Source organism: Papaver somniferum, chromosome 9 (genome assembly GCF_003573695.1).
Source record: "Papaver somniferum cultivar HN1 chromosome 9, ASM357369v1, whole genome shotgun sequence".
In the NCBI taxonomy this organism is placed as follows: domain Eukaryota; kingdom Viridiplantae; phylum Streptophyta; class Magnoliopsida; order Ranunculales; family Papaveraceae; genus Papaver; species Papaver somniferum.
The window spans coordinates 129,782,846-129,793,219 of NC_039366.1; positions in this window are offsets into that span (position 1 = coordinate 129,782,846).

Consider the following 10,374-nt stretch of genomic DNA (forward strand, 5'->3'; position numbering starts at 1 on the left):
GGCTACAAACCAAGTCCATCAACAAATAGAACGGGTGGCAGAATCTATGACACATCAGCCTGCACACCCGGCAGCCTTCGGAATGCCGTCAACGAACGGTCAGAATCAAACTCTACCAACGGTTCTAGCACCGTGGGTGGATACTCAACCGACGGGACCAAACTTGGAGATACCAACAATCGAAGCTGATCCTCTACCACCCTTAATACACATAAACAAGCCAGGAAAATACTCTCCAAAGTAGGAAGATATGATCTTCGGGATGGAGTCCTCTACATGAAATCTTTCCTCGGACCGTTACTACGTTGTTTATCCGGGAAAGAGGGGCATCGAATTCTGAACGACATTCATTACGGTGACGCAGGGAATCATAGCGGCATGAGGTCACTAGCCGACAAAGCGAAAATGCAATGATATTAGTGGCCCACAATGATACAAGATGCCGCAAGAATGTCCCGACTATGTGAAGAATGTCAGTGTTTCGCCAAAAAGATACACGCACCAGCAACAACGCTAAATTCTGTGGATAGTCCGTGGCCATTCGCAAAATGGGGCATAGGTATCGTTGGGTCTTTCATCGAAGGGTCAGGGAAAAGACGATTCTTGATAGTAACCACGGACTACTTCAGTAAATGGGTGGAAGCTAAAGCCTTAGCCAGGATCAAAGACGTGGATGTGTTTACTTTCATATTCCAAAACATCATTTGCAGGTTCGGCATACTAGCAGAAATCGTGTCCGATAATGGTAAGCAATTACAAGGGAAAAATATAGACATGCTCTTCGACACTTTCAAAATAAGGAATAAAAAATCCACACCCATATACCCTCAGAGCAACGGACAAGCGGAAGCTACTAATAACACCCTCGCTCTTATCCTAAAAAAGCAATTAGACGAACATAAGAGGCGGTGGTGTGAGCAGCTACACAATGTATTATGGGTGTACAGGACAACACGAAGATCTGCCACCGGGGAATCCCCATTTCTCCTCACTTATGAAGTTGAAGCAGTCATCCCAACGGATATCCTCATGCCAACCACAAAGACCGAAGCATGGGAGAAAAATCTCACAACAGACATGATGTTAGAGAGACTGGACGACCTGGAAGAAAGGAGGGAAACAGCATTGCAAAAGATGGAAAATTATCAACGAAGATTAGCGAGAGAATACAACAAAAAGGTTAAGCTTCGAAATTTTGTAGAAGGGCGGTATGTGCTAAGAACAATCCTGCAGTATTAACTAGAGAAAAAATGGGGCAAGTTAGCACCTACATGGGGAGGAACTTTTATAATACATGGCATTGCGGGAAACGGTTCTTACTATCTTCGCAATCTGAAAGGCGAGGTCCTCAGACACCCTTGGAATGCTAAATGGCTCAAGCAATACTACCCGTAGGAGCAGCGCAGCTTTGCATCTGCGTGGAAAATACCAGAAGAAGAAGGCAGCGTAACCGCTCTACATGTTTCTATCTCTAGACGAGGAGTAGCATGCCTCAATCTATCAATCAAACAAACTTTTTGCAAAATCTTCGAGCAAACTAAATGGTCAAAAGGCCCGCTGGGTGAACGCATGTACATTACATAACAAATTATCAATATTGGGGAAAGTAGGTAATCTACAATCTCTCAGGGCACCCCTATCAGTGTCTATGAGTGTAAGACCATGGGGAAGGCACCCAGCAGAAAGAGATACCCAACCAATTTTAAGGCAGCGGGTCGACGGAATGGGTGCATGTAAATATTTCAAATAAGCATCCCATATCCTAGAACGCTGCCTCGGCCCCCACCGTTTGGGAATCCTCTGGACCAGGATTCGCCAGCGGGGTGACAGGTCTCAAGACGATCACGAAGGTATGCCAAAAAGTATGATCCATTCCATAAAAATTTGATTACAAGTTCAGAAAATAAGATGGAGCAAGAAACACATCAAAAAATGATCTGAAACTGTATAATCAACGAGGATCAACTTTCTATGACTAATAAGAGAAATCTACTTGGACGAGACAGCTCCATCAGCAGGGTTGTCTTTGCGAGATGAAGGTACGCTACCACCCGAAGAAGGCCCAGAAGAACCAGTCAAGGGCGCGGGTGGGAAACGACGCGGATAATTCTTGACAAGACCGTGTTCGGCTTTAAGATCAAGTTCAATCTTGTCTAGGAATTTGTTGGTGTCCTCAGCTAACTGACATCGAGTTTTATATGTGATAGCAGCGGTCCGCTGGTGGACCTGAGACAACAATGAAGATAGGCGTTCCGCCTCTTTGGAGGTAATCTTTGCTGCTTCCTCACGAGATGCGGCCAACCCTCTAAAATAGTTGGTTTTTCCCTCCTGCTGCACTAAGGCAGATTGAGCTTTTTCAAGCTCGTCATTTGCTGCGTGAAGCTGTCCCTCGAGCACTGAAAACAAGAAATACCAAGGGGTTAAAACAAAGAAATGACAGAATCACACTCGATAAAACGTGGTTATACCTTCGACATTATCCGAAGCCTCTTCATACTCATTAACAACTGCGTCCCGTGCCTCATCAAAAAAGTCATACTCGTCGGATAATTTCTTATAATCCATTTGAAGCTTTGTAAGAGCAAATTGACTCGCATATAAGTCTACCTGCTTCATTGATCTAAGTGACGAAGATGGTTGACTTCATTATTCATCTCCCCCATACTTTTATGGAGTCGATACATGTTTACTTCGAGATCTCTCTCAGACTCCACTTGGCGGGCAACATCAGCTCGGGACACTTCTAGGGCTTCACTAAGAACGTCGACCTCGGCCCTAGCATTATCTATTTCTTCGGTAAGACGCAACATATTGTCCCTAACCCCGGGGCCTAAGAAGGAACGAGCCTGCCGTAACTCTTCTTCCAAAAGGCGCACTCTAGCCTCTAAGTCCGAAGCATGTCCTCGAGCTTCCCGCAGGTTATCACGCGTCCATAGAAAAGTACCATTGAACAGACGACCGTCATGGTTGTACTTATTTTTCATATCAACCATTTGTGTTCGCTTTTCGCGCCACTCAGCTGTTAAGGCGTTGTGCTCATCAGCACGAGCGTTCCACTTTTCGGCTTCGTTTTTCATCTTCTTCACCAACTCTACAATACAGGATTTCTGTCGTTCCCTTTCTTTCTGAAGCCATATCAGCTCGGGGACTCCACCCACTGAAGATAGAGTGGGGAGACTCAGACATAACACCAAAGTACAAGTAGGGAATCACGAGGAGTGAAAGATTGGTAAAATACGAACCTGTGAGGGACGAGACATTTCTGCGAGTCTGATCCAATTCGTTGCGGACTGCATCAATCTCTAAACGAAGACTCTCCTCAACGTTACTCAGCTGTTCTTTTTCCTTAAGGCGGCTCCTCAATCAATTTATCTCCACCTCAGCCGCAGACAATTCCACTTATCTATGACGAAGCTTAGCCTCCAACTTTAAAGATTTTGCTTTGAAGAATTTGTACAGAACATGGTTACAATGTTCGCTCCTCATCATCTATGTTTCAAACGACAAACGTTATTACACCGAAGGGTTCGAATATCACGAAGAAAAAAGTACAAGGACTTACCTCCAAGACACGCTGCTGGGGAAAACCGTACTGGTACCCATCAGTTATGGCCATCATATCAGCAACAGAGGATGGAGGGTCAACCACGAGGTTAGCTTCCGAAACTCCCAAATTCTTCTCCCACATCTCCGCAATACGGTCCTCAGAAGACAATTGCATCATCTGACGAGTATAAGCGTCAGAATTCTTCTCACCAGTAACCACTGGGGCAGAATTAGGGACGAACATCAGATTCTTCTTCTTAAGCCAAGCCAAATGGAATCTTCACCCTCAAGCATCAACGAGTGAGGGAAATCCTCCGAATGAGACTCAACCGCAGACTTCTCCTTGGCTGTTGTTTCCTCGTCCGCGCAAGTTTCAACATCATAACCCCCAGCGTGACCACCTGCGCTTTCAGCCTGCTGACCAGTGGCACCCTCTTTACCAAGATTCCCAAGCACATCCCAATCATCATTTGGGGAAAGAAATGAGAAGTCTTCGGAAAGACCCAAGGAAGCGTTTACATCAAAGGATTCATCTGCGGAATATATCCTACCAAAGGAAAATTCTGGGGAAATAGCAGGCAGAGAACCCACAACCTCATCCCCACCAGCAGAAAATCCTTCACCACCCACACCACCAGTATTATCGCTAGCAGGGGAAGATCCCTCCTCGCCGGTACCACATGCGGTAATATTTCCCTCAGCTTCATCATTACCACCCGCGACAACTTCTTCCTCACCTATACCACCCTCGTCATCAGGGGGAGAAGTATCAGTACGTTATTTTCCATCGGACATTTGTTCATCCTCATCAAACCCTTCGTTCACAGGACTAGTAACCTCCTCATGGACCTTAGCCTCACCAGTCACAACAGTAAAAGATTGCTTGGGCCCAATTTTCTTCTTCTTCGACACCTACAAACCAGTACACGTTCCAACAAAGGCTCATTTTCTCCCTCACTTAAAAAATTTTCAACCAAGGAAAAAAAGGGGGCAAATATAATATAGAATATAAGAAGAAACTTTACCTTGGCAGTAGCAGCACTCTTCGGAGGAATGGTATCACCAGAACCCTCCTCCTCATCTCCATCAACGACATCAAGAGCGTAAGGAAAATTCATGCCCGCAAAATTCAGATGCCAAGGACAGAAATCTCCATAACGAGCAGGAGGAGTTTCACGAGGTTTGCTGTTTTCAGAAGGACGCCAACCGCGCGGACCAGGAATCCAACCGTAAGCCCAAGGGACAACAACTTCAATGACAGTGGCATGCCACTCATAATCATGATCACGCTTAATCCTTTCACGAGCAGGAAAGAGTTTCCGTTTAGCAGATCCACCGGTGCCAGGAACATACTTCAGCTTGGCATCTCTCACCTCACTTAAAAGACGAATTTCACCCCGAGGAGCAGCAATGTTACGAAGACTAACACTCCACGGTTTACGGTTCCTACTGTTGACGTAATCCCCGAAGGAGCTATTTGAATTTTGAGGAGTGTACAACTTTCTCTTAGCAGGATTTGGAACGTAGCAGGTCATCATCGTCTCCCCCTTGCTCCGCAGATAACATTCCTTCAGTGCACGAAGATAATTCCCAGACAATTGCGACACAGAACGATTACGAGTGTTTGTGGATGAACCTTCACGACCAGCCAGCACATCATAATAAAAAGAGTCACCCGACTTATACAGGGGCAACATGAGACCCGCCTCGAAGGCTCCAACCGTAGTCAACAGATGAAACTCATCAAACTGATACTTTGAGATGAGTTCGTAAGTGATATCATCATCAGGGGCATAGAAGCGAACCTCAAAGGCTTGAAGCTCATGTTTTTCTTGGAACATCTCAAGGTCAATATGCTTGAATGTGACCTTATTCTTACCAACTAAAACACTGCGTATCACTGCGGCAGCCTCTTCCTCGTCTGCAGAATCTGACGTGAAATCTTTAGGGGGACTCAATTCTGAAGCCTTCCTTTTGGAAGGAAGATTTTTAGGCGGATCAGCTTTCAACATGGTACCCTTGGAGTACTTCCCCTTGAAAGAAAATGTTGGAGGAGGCGGCAAAGGATTCTGTAGGGGCACTGAAGGAGGAGCCATGGAACGAAGGGGCGGAACTTCCAATGTTTCACTACGAGGAGGAGGATCCTGCGTACTCCTATAATCATCACGAGGGGAAGCCTGCGTACTCCTAGAATCTTCACGAGGAAGATAAGGAGCACGGTTAACAACGTACCTAGACCCAGAAGGACCCTTCGGCAGATCCCCTTTCTTAGTAGGCAAAGCCTTCGTACCAGAAGAAGATGAAACCCTATGACCACGAGGATCCATTTGCGAAGATTTAGAGGAACCTCCCCCAAGTGGAGATATATCAGAGTCTCTACGTGGAGGGGATCTTGGCGGACTAGACGGCGGGGTTTGGTAAGGAACCCGCGGACGATCAGACATATCTACGAGGAAACACAAAAACAGGTTAGAGGTGAATACGAGGGGGCCACCAAAGATCAAAAAACCAATAAATTGACAGTTCATCTTAGCCTCTCCCAAAAACCCTAAAACTAGAGAACAATCAATCAATCGAAATACTAGCCTATTCGCTTTGTAAAGAAGAACAGGGGCAAGCATATATGCCTTGACATATGTGTTCTTCATCACAAAGCAAACAAGTTACAACATCAGAAGATAAACAAATCGATACAACAACGGAAGATGGAGAAACCAACAGCAGAAAAGGTGAAAAAATCCCATACCTATATAGAAGAAATCCACAGCACCACAAAGAAGAAGAAAAACACCAACAAACGGGCAAGGGCAGAAGAATCAGAAAGAATCAGAAGCAAGGCGTGATTAATGCTAGGACAGCAGCAGTTAATAGCTAGAGAACAAGGAGAAAGAACAAAAATCTCTGCAAAAAAAAATGAGGATTGACATAAAGAGAATGAAATTTATTTCTAAAAAAAATTCATATTCTCTCTCTTATTTATATGCTTGGGAGAAAAACCATAACCGTCCCCTCCCTTTAAGAGAGCAGTTATTGCATAGGGTGAGAAACATGCCCAAATATTTAGGGGAATTATTAGGAGAGAGATGAGGAATATGTGACGTTATTTTTATTCTAAACTCCCACTAACACCCGAGTCAGAAGAAAATGGGAAAATTGTGTGTACATATTTCACCATCAGCCACGTATTTATGAAGAAACACGTGGAAGGCATGCAAATCAAGTCATCAAAACATGATGAGACACGCTTACAACCAAGAAGCATATCCCATCGGCATCAGATCTTCCTCCAGCTAATCCGATGGCAGAAAATTAAGGTGTACCGAAGTATGATGTTACTGCGGAGCACCAAATATCTCCCAAAGATCTACTTTATCTTATCCCCAGAAAGAGACAAGATCAACGGCGAGGAGAAATCTGACTGACATGGATGTGACAGGGGCAGAAGACACTTTTCTGACACGAGCAAACGTCTCAACTACCCGCATTAAACACTCTGAGCAGTGTACGTGTCAATCAACCCATGGAATGAATGAGGACAACCCTTCGTGATCAAGCATGGAACGCAGGGGGCATCGTAAAGGACGAAGACCTCTGCGTGATGGACACAAAGCACAAGAAGATAAGGTTGCAACGGCTCTCATAAGTAGGCCCCATGATCCAACCCTATAAATACCCCTCTCCACCAAGAGAGAAAAGGGGGTCGACCAAGTTAGAGCAATTAGAGGAGAAGATTGGAGAGAGAGAAATATGAAGAGTAAGTATATCCTTTATCTCCGCAGATCTATGTACACTCTAAAGTCATTCGACTATCTTTGTAACCGTTCAATACATAGTGAAACACCAACCCCCGTGGATGTAGGTCTTAGTGCCGAACCACGTAAATCTCCATCTTATTTATATTTCAGCACTTTTATATTCATCGTATATCCCTTATGTTTCGTATTTATGTTCGTGTTTGTATTCTTACTCCTTATACAATCAATTCTTGTTATTACTCGACTAGGCAGTGATGAGCCCGAAGGCTTTGAGTCGATGAATCGATAGTATCATCCATTCTATGCATGTGTCATTTAATTCAAGAGTTTTTTGTATGTGCGAACATTGTTTGTGAACACGTGGATTCCCTCGTGATTTATGTGTTCACATTAGCTGGGTGAGAATATGGTTAAAACTTTCTTTAATCATGGATATCTTCTAGTACTCTTAGAGCAACCACAACCATGAACGGGACTAAATACTAGAAGCCAGACTAAAAATTAAAAAAAATTGACTTTTTTAAAGGCGAAGCGTAGTGGTGAAAGACTAAACTTTAGTCTGACGGACTATATAACAACGCATGAAGTTGAGCGGATGTATAAAGAACGTATGTTAGTGAGGCGTGGGTATTATAGACGTATGTACCAGACGTAGGTATTATTCATGCATGGCATGACACAGAGATGAAATCCACACCCAACCAACGTGCGGATGTATAGAAAACGTTTGTGGAGTTAGTTATACAAAGCAATGATTGTTTTTATTTTCTTAAATTATTGTATAAGTGGGACGGGCACTATAAAAACGCCTGATATGAGGCGCACATATAGCTACTGTTTGTGGAAGCGTTGATAATACTTACGTTTCAACCAGACGCTCATTTCATCTCCACCTGATTCTCATACGCTAACTATATTCACGCCCAAATTGAAACGGTTATTATACTCTCGCCCGACCTCACACGATTCATTATACTTTCGTCCCACTATATGTGGATTTGGTACGGATCGACCACCACATTTGGTCTCAAATCCTAAAATTCCAGACCATATATAACTTTAGTCACCTCCATTACGGCTCACTTTTGGACCAAATTTGAATATAGTCCCCAAATATGATTGTGATTGTGGATGCTCTTAGAAAAGACTGCTTTGGCTTCAAACCTACAAGTTTTAGCATATTATGTTGTGTATTTCTATTGTTTCTGGAATAAATCATTAATGATGGGGTTTATATACATGATTGATGACTCTTGGAAAAGAACAAAGAGTCCCCATAAAAAGTCACATTCTCCATAAAGGTCCCGTTTTTGTTAAGTCACATACTACGGAGGAGTTGTTTCAAAGTCAAAATAAAAAAGTTTTGTAAATAGATGCAAATTTTTAAAAATTTCTCTTTGAAATGTAGTTAATAATGGCTGGCGTTGCCGACTGGATTGCATCTTAAATAGTTGTTACTGGTAAAGTAGCCAATAACACGTGAAAACGTAAAGTAACTCAATTTGGGAAGTTGGAAAAGGGATAACATTCATACTCGTAGGATGGATGTAACAATGAAAACCAACAGTCACACCTATAAATACTATGAACTGCAACTATGTAAATGATATTGTTAATGCCAATGGATATTTGGATGTCATCACTATAGACAACCTATTCAGCTATTCCCTCATGATGCTAGTTCAAAAATTTAGTGCACTTAACCAGACTTGGGGAGAGAAGATAAATTAAGATGAAACCACAGTTTGACATGATAAAAAGTAAATCCTGGTACACCAAGAGTACCAATTCATCCAACAGTAAGTTATGGGAGGTATGTGGTCTCTGGATGTTGCGCCAAGAGTTAAAAATTTTGTCAATAAAGTCCTTAATAATGCTTCCCAGAGGTTACCATTGAATTAATTATGCGCGACTGGTTTGGAAATTACATGGAAGACGAGCGTCGATAGTTTATTTTTCACGAAGACTAAAATTGTAAAATTTCAGTTCTGTATATTTCTGACAGCTTCAGACAAATATACAAAATACATATTTTATGATTTAGACATGAAAGATCATGTCATGATGATTTTTAACTGATCGTGTAGCCTCTTCAGAGCATGTATGAATATGCAATTATTGAAGTCTCTCAGTTGGGTTCAATATTTTGTGTATGTCATCATTTATACTGATCAATTTCAATTGCAGTATACACTTATGTATAGAATCCAAAACGGTTGGACGGCTCCTAGAAAGATTGTCTGCTAGTATAGAGCGATAACGTCTTCAGGATGTGGTAAATGTTCCCTGACTATATAGAATACATATGTATAGAATCTTAATAATTGTACAACTCCTAGACAGAAGGCCTTCTAGTATAGAGCGATACATATTCATGATGTCGTAATGTTCCCTGACTATACAAAATAAATGTTTAGAACGAGTATGACACTTCTACCATCTCATACCTCGATTCTCGAATAAATATAATGCTCATAGACAGATTGCCTGCTAGTATAGAGTCATCAATTAATTAATTCTAGCGCAGTATTCATAAATTGAATTCATAGAAAAAAATTTTATTTTCGCCATAATATTTTATTACTTTAATTCACGGCTTTTCTTAGCTGAATTATATGGATTAGTAATAATATTCACCTTTCGGGCATATGGGCCACCACCGAGTAAGCCCCGAGAAAATGGTGCGAGTGTACTTAGTAATAATGCACAAACGAACATTCAAAATATGGACGAATGAGTATATGGAAATCTAAGCAAAAATAAGAAAAGGAAAAAAAAAGAGGCGTGGAACCGGGCCTACTGGCCGTCCGACCATGTCGTGACCAATCCTACACCTCTCCACTTCTTTTATTTCATATTATTATTCTAGGGTTTCCATAATTCATGGCTTCCTCATTAGAGCAAACTCTTGGTTCTCCATATTTTGTCAAATATTGCTCAATTCTCCAAAAAGCCTACAAATCAAATGGATATTAAAATATCATTGTTTTAATATTATCAAATATTGGACGTTTGAGCAAAATCCCTACTTGCTCATTCAAGAAAAAATTGAGAGTTTCAGTCAAGATCAAAC